The 7418-nt window shown below is 39.5% G+C and overlaps 1 protein-coding gene across 1 annotated transcript in view; it reads left to right on the top strand.

Moving 5' to 3' along the window:
- Nucleotides 1–7418, top strand: part of LOC149107034 (roquin-1-like) — a 64896-nt gene that overhangs the window by 9218 nt on the left and 48260 nt on the right. The gene's annotated exons all lie outside the window — the stretch shown is intronic.

Consider the following 7418-nt stretch of genomic DNA (forward strand, 5'->3'; position numbering starts at 1 on the left):
TGTACAGTATATCTTTCTTTAAATCTGGAATATTGCTGCAACAGCCGATAGCACCTCTGGAAGGCGTTTCTGCGCACTTTTCGAATGTGTATTGCACCATCCTGAAGGAAATGAGAGGACGTGAGATATCCAACCTTCCTGGGTAGACGTCACAAGAGCCGCTAGACCCATTCTCCTCAAACTCGGTCGTGAAACAAAATGACGGTGTTTTGGAGCTATTTTCGAGATTTCGTCGGGGCACAGAAAATCGAGGATTTAACGGAATCCAAAAATTTTTTCGCAGAACTATTTCAAATAACAAGGAGATTCGTTTTAGCGAAAAAAAATTTTTGGGGTTAGGTGCACTTTAAACTTATCAATCTGAACATAATATAGTAGTAGCAAAAAAATATTGCAATTGCATTGATTGACTGTTCACGGATGGGACGTGTTTCTATAGTGGGACCCAGGTTGACTGAATTTACAACCAAACAGACTGGTGGGGTCGAGTTGATGTGGTTGGGTACCTAACAAACTAGAGATGTCTGGGGTCATGTTTCCCCGGGGACATTTAAAATTATAATAACTTCAGAGAGGTTCTAGGCTTTCTGGTAGAATATTATGAACCCATTATGGATGCTGTCAGTGTACTTTATGTTAATTATTAGCGCGCGCTCCATAAACGCCATAGTCTTTGGCTGACCTTCTTTGAAACCATATCTTTTAGCATGCACCCTTTTCAAGTTCCTACCGCCCCCTATCTCATAAAAAATAATCGTTCCCTTTATGCCCAAAATTTAAAGAAATTATAAGAATTTGCCAGGGTGTCATTGACGATATTCCTTTGTTGATGATCTTGCTTATTCTTATCACCTGAATTCATCCCGGAACTAAAGAGTTCTCAGTAATTTTCACCCAGGTTCATTGCCAGCGAGATCCAGGCTGGGTGACCAGACTCATTATAGCAATCAACAGCTTCGAGGCGCACAAAAGAATACTGGAGCTGTGAGAGGAATGGGCAGTTTTTTCCGCCTCTCCCTCTACCCCCAAATGAGCTAATAAATATGCGAATTAACTTTTTAGGAAGCGTCACAAAGTTTGACCGCTGCAGCTTTAATACTGTTTAATTTGAAAGTTTGACATCGACGAGGGCACGCACTAGGAGTCCCCCTCCCCCCTCCCCCGCCCCCTCACCCACTCCACCGGCTAAACAGGGTTAAGAGAAACGAGATGTCCATCAGTTTACGGAACTAAAGAGTTCTTAGTGATTTTCACCTACATTCATTCCAAGCGAGATCAAATCCATACCTTCGAGGCGAATAAAAGGCTACTGGAGCCGTGAGAGGAATGGACGGTTTTTTCCTGCCTCTCCCTCCACCCCTCAAGTTAGCTAACAAAAATGCGAATTAGCTAACAAATGTAGAACATGTGTTCTAGTAAACTGAAAAACTTCTCGATTGCCGACAGTGTGGCTAGTAAGGACCTAGTAAGCCACACAAAAATAAGGGCAATATGATCGAATGCTTATTTTCTATACCGGACTGGCATCTAAAAATTCTGCATTAAGGTGGTTCACTGAACAGAGAATTTAAATGGTTACAATACAGTTCATTGGACAGAAAATGTATATTTGTATTCACACTTGTCAAAACAGAATAGGAAAAGTAAAACTTGTCCGAAAGTGCATGCCTTCCTTCCGGTGATCATGTGGTATCCTTTCAAGCAACGCGTGAATATAAATTTTAAATTGTCTCTAAGCTTAGCTCAGAAAGTATTGTACACTTTAGAGCGGTTTTCATCTAACTGTCGAAAAGTAGTTGAATTGCTTTTCCGTTACTACGCTATGCGATGGGCTCAAAAAACTTGTCAAAACAGAATAGAAAAAGGCGCCCTTTCTTAAATATAACTCAACGAAAAGTTAAACCAAAATCAATGGTGACTCACTCGCACGCGTTTTCCCGCGCTTCACGTCAGCTACAAGTATTCAGGTCGAGTGTTGATTGGTTCACTGTATTGTCCGTAATCCTTGTGAATGGCTTGAGTGATAACTTTGGTTTTATAGTTTTAGGAAAACCGCTGTAAATGGAAAAATAACAACTTAACATGATATTAGAGATTCAAAAATATTGTTTTCCTGTTCTGGAATCATGATGTTAAAAAGCTATAAAAAGAACGAATTATTGTACTCAGAGCGCAATTTAAAATCTTAAAAAGTGGGATATTTCGTTCGGATCTACTGAACTTCGTCAGCCACAATACAATTTGAATGTTAAGAAGAGTTCATGACGGTCTCGAGGGAACTAACATGGTGTCATAGATGCTGGCTAATTCGAAGCCATTGTCTCTGTTCTAAGAGGGCTTACGTAATCGGACTCGATTGCCTCCTTTACGCGGCATTTGAACGTGTTGCTTTCCGAGGCAAGAACTTCTGTTTTGCTAGAATCCGACTGAATGTCCTGTGAACTGGCAATGTTCATGAACAGCTGACGAATTCCTCGAAAGATGTTCCTTTACTCGAGTTTCTAATAAACAAGAAGTTTCGCCAACATATTCTTTGTCACATTGTTCGCAATGAGTGTGATAGACTGTTCCACTCTTTTTAAGGTTTCCTCTTTTATCCTTAATAAAAACTAGTTGAGATCTTAAGGAATTGAAAGGCTTGTGGACAAGTGTGACATCGTGTGATTTAAATGATCTTTGTAGGCGTTGTGAAGCGCCCTTGATGTATGGTACTGCAGCATATATTCTCTTCTTGTTAACAGTTTCCTCGGACTCTTTCAAACCAGATCCAGTGTTCGGTATTGTTAGCATCCAAGCAGGATAGTTTTTTTTAAAAAAACATGATACTATTTTAATAATAAATAATAATAATAATAATAATAATATTGACATTGACAATGACAATGACAACGATAACGATAATGATAACGATGACTATAATGATAATGATAATGATAATAATGTCAGGATATTATTTACAATGAAAAAGAAGAAAATGGTGCAGTTCAGTACACTTTAGGAGTTTTATAAAAACAAATTACAAGCGCAACTAATTGCATTTCTCTTTTTGAGATATTTTCAATTTTTTAGATCAAAGACGTGAAAGCCAAATGTAAAATTTAGAAAAGAAAACAGACAAAACCCAAAAAATTAAGATTAATCAATCTTTCAATAAACCCGCTTGTTTACAGAAAAAATTTCTTGTACGAGTTTTATAGTTCACAACTAAATTTTCTCTTATTCTTATTGAATTAAATTAATCACTTGACACTACAGTGTGCACCGCCGGAGAAACACTATCTGTCCGTAATGCCTGTCCGAGGAAAATACCCGGATTGATGGCATTCGTGCAGGAAATTTTTTTTTAGAAGCGGGCTTATAGGAAAAAATTGACAGACGTAATTTAACCTGCGATAAGGCGTTCTTTTTAAGCGATGACGTAGTCGTCGCTTATAGCTGGCAAGCTTCATTCCTTTGGATAAGTGACTTCGCACTTTTTTCGGGTTCCGCTTATGTCGCGCACGATTTGCCCCTCTGTGAAAGCGAAATGCGCTCTGGGAGCTAGTAAATAAGACACACCTTTGCGGCCGACCTTTGGAGTTTGTAGGATCCGCGGAGTGCCTTTATTTTCAGTTTTAAAACGGAGATTTTGAGTGTGGATTGTGATCGAGTATCCGAAAAATTTGCGCTCACGAACACACTCAAAATAAGAACATATTGTCCATTTATACAACTTTAGATCGACAAGCAAGTCGCACACGCGATAGGTCAAAGGTCCACATTAAATTTACGTATTGGTGAGCGTTGTTTAGGGCAGACCCAGGGCCACACCTCTGCCTGTCTTGAGTTGAATTGAATGAGGACTGTCAGAGCACTGTATGAGCACTGAAATATCTGATTCAAACTTATGTGTGTGGCACACGCGACAGATTAAGGGTCCACGTTAAATTTACGTATTGGCGAGCGTTGTTTAGGCCTGAACTAAACTTATCTGTGGACTGAAATATTGGTGAAATTGAACTTGAATTGAAGAATAGCATTGAAGAAGTTCCTGTGAAACCAGTTAAGATAGCAGAAAGCAATGGAGAATAGTGTAACGAAAAGGTGAGCTACCTGAAGGTTTTGTCTTGATCAGAACTGGTTATGTAGCTTAGATCATGGTCTCTTTAATGTCTTTAATGCAATACAGAGCGGCGGTTGGGTTAGGGTAACCCGAAAACACCGACCCCCCGGTCCGCGGACCCCCACAACGGACCGGGTCCACGGACCAGCCTACGGACCGGTCCATGGACTACCCCTACGGACCCCCTCTACGGACCACCCTAAAATAGTGGGAAAATAATAAATAAAGATTTCACTTATGGGTTTTCTAATAGATTCAGGCTCGTGTCGGTGATTTTTCGAGTGTTACACTGTGCAAATGTAACAGACTTGGGTTTTTAACACCCCACCCCCCTCCCAAAAAAGAGATGCCTAAAAGCTGTTTTCAGCGTAAGGAGATGCCGATGGTAAGAAGGAAAGTTCTTACCTTCCATTCGTGGCTCAATCTGGCTATGGAAGATGTATATTTTAGGCCGTTTATTCATGTTTGTATCTGTTATTCCGCTGAGCAAATTGTGAAGCCTGGAACGAGGTCACGAACCCACGGGAGAATGGGCTGAAAAAATGGCAGAGGTGAAAGAACACAAATTTCGAGGCTTCCCGGAGGCTTCCCCGTACGTGTCTTTCGTATACTTAATGGCCACACCAAAGGAAATGGCAGTGTGTAATGATATAAATTGCACCCGAGCCTGAATCCAGGTCTGTTACATTTGCACAATGTAACGTTCGAAATTTCGCCGTCACGAGTAATCTATTAGACAACCCGTGACTGAAATATTTATTTATTATTTTTATTATACTTTGTGGGGTGGTCCGTAGGGGGGAGTCCGTGGACCGATCCATAGGTAGCCCGCGGACTCGGTCCGTAGTGGGGGTCCGGGGACCTGGGCTCGGTGTTTTCGGGTTACCCTTTGGGTTACACAACATTGATTTGAAAGCCAAAGAATACTCAAGTCATGTAACAGATGTAAGAGGGAAGTTCTGGTCTATGCTATTGTTTATGTTTTACCTGGGGGCAATATATCTTCCAACTTTAAAAAAAGTAATTCGCTCGTGGCAAATGAGTTATTGTGCAAGGTTTGGGTTCACTCAAATGTGTGTGTAGGCATATTGTAAAACGGCATATTGTAAAACATGGACTGGAGTGGACTGAACTGGATTTGTAAAACATGGAGTGGATTTGTAAAAGGTGGATTTGTAAAAGGTGGATTTGTAAAACATGGATTTGTAAAAGGTAGATTTGTAAAACATGGATTTGTAAAAGGTGGATTTGTAAAACATGGATTTGTAAAACATGGATTTGTAAAACATGGATTTGTAAAAGGTGGATTCGTAAAACATAGATTTGTAAAAGGTGGATTTGTAAAACAGATTTGTAAAACATGGATTTGTAAAACATGGATTTGTCAAACATGGATTTGTAAAACATGGATTTTTAAAACATGGATTCGTAAAACATGGATTTGTAAAAGGTGGATTCGTAAAACATAGATTTGTAAAAGGTGGATTTGTAAAACATGGATTTGTAAAAAATGATGATTTAAAATTAAAGCGCGCGATGAGAACAGTACGGATTTTTTTTTCGCGCAGATCAAATCGAGAGTGATAACAATGGGGTGGCAGGCCTACACAGCTCCTATCCACGTGTAATAGCCGCTTTGAAAGTTTTGCACGAAATGGTATATCTTTAAGGATCTGCCCCTTTTGTATGGTACGACAGGGGGATCTTTGAATACTTCGCTAAGCAATAATCTTGTGCTTTTAGGAGGACATTTCACCAGAGTAGAGCCGTAAGAGGTCATAGGTCACCGTCTGTGTGGTTTCCGCTGTAATTGACACCCGTGATAAGAAGCAGCATAACTTGCAACAGTTAATCAAACAGCCCGACCCGGCGTAATAATACAAAATGCAAGTAACCAACATGTTCACAGAATATTTCAAACTTTGTCCCTCCAGAGCTAATATTTAGAGAGCTTAAAACACATCTTGCAACACAAATGAGCCAAAAAAAAAAAAAAAAAACCCTAGCGCGTGGCAAAAAAACAGAGATGTTAAACTCTACAATTTACACGTAGATAACAGCGGAAACCACACAGACCCATGACCTTTAACGGCTCTACTCTGGTGAAATGTCCTCCTAAAAGCACAAGATTATTGTTTAGCGAAGTATTCAAAGATCCCCCTCTCGTACTATACAAAAGGGGCAGATCAAAGCGGCTATTACACGTGGATAGGAGTTGTGTAGCCTGTCACCCCATTGTTATCACAAGGATCTGCAAACAAAATAAAGTTTAATGTTTTACGTTTGTTTTACAATTTTTTTACAAATCCACCTTTTGCACAAACTAAAAATGCAAAGATTTACGGAATTAAATAACATTGGATTTTGTTAGCCGCTTGAACAAACTTCTGGTTAATTATATTGTAGGATAACATCCGGTTTTCTTTCAATACTGTTACCTTCTTGCCGCTTATTGTCCCATGGGTGCCACAATCTTTAGCTTTTATTGCACGGTTTCCGATTTGATCTGCGCGAAAAAAAAAATCCGTACTGTTCTCGACGTGCGCTTTAATCTTAAATCATCGTTTTTTTACAAATCCACGTTTTACAAATCCATGTTTTACAAATCCACCTTTTACAAATCCATGTTTTACAAATCCACCTTCACAAATCCATGTTTTACAGATCCACCTTCTACAAATCCATGTTTTACAAATCCACCTTTTGCAAAATCCACCTTTTGCAAAATCCACCTTTTACAAATCCACCTTTTGCAAATCCATGTTTTACAAATCCACCTTTTACAAATCCATGTTTTACAAATCCACCCTTTACAAATCCACCTTTTGCAAATCCACTCCATGTTTTACAAATCCAGTCCACTCCACTCCAGTCCACTCCTAACCCTAAACCCTATTTGAGAGAAAGTGAACTATAAGACAGCCAATTTTTAAATTTCTTTTTCGAATTTTTACGCTTTCTTTCATATATTCTGTCTAGGACATTTCTGACGGTGTATACAAACTGAATAATCCTGAACTCGCGAGATTCGTAGGTTGAATATTAAGTCGTTTGTTAATCGACGTTGTCTTTGGCGTTGTTGCCGTTGCTACTTAAACTGCTTTCTGCTACTTGGACAACGAGCGTCTGCCTGCACTTTTGATCATCTGTTTTTTCGGTTGCCTAGCTTGCGTTTGAGCGTTTGTTTTCTTTGTACTCGTTTGTCTAAACATTTCTCTGCCGGTCATTCAGTTGTTATTGTTTGTGCAGGGGACATCCGTTTCTTATTTAAACTGCTATTTAAGTTTCGAAATGTATTACCGAGAGCCCAAGCTCC

This window comes from Orbicella faveolata, unplaced genomic scaffold, assembly GCF_042242905.1.
Source record: "Orbicella faveolata isolate gen_17 unplaced genomic scaffold, um_ofav_v1 contig_27, whole genome shotgun sequence".
Classification (NCBI taxonomy): Eukaryota; Metazoa; Cnidaria; class Anthozoa; order Scleractinia; family Merulinidae; genus Orbicella; species Orbicella faveolata.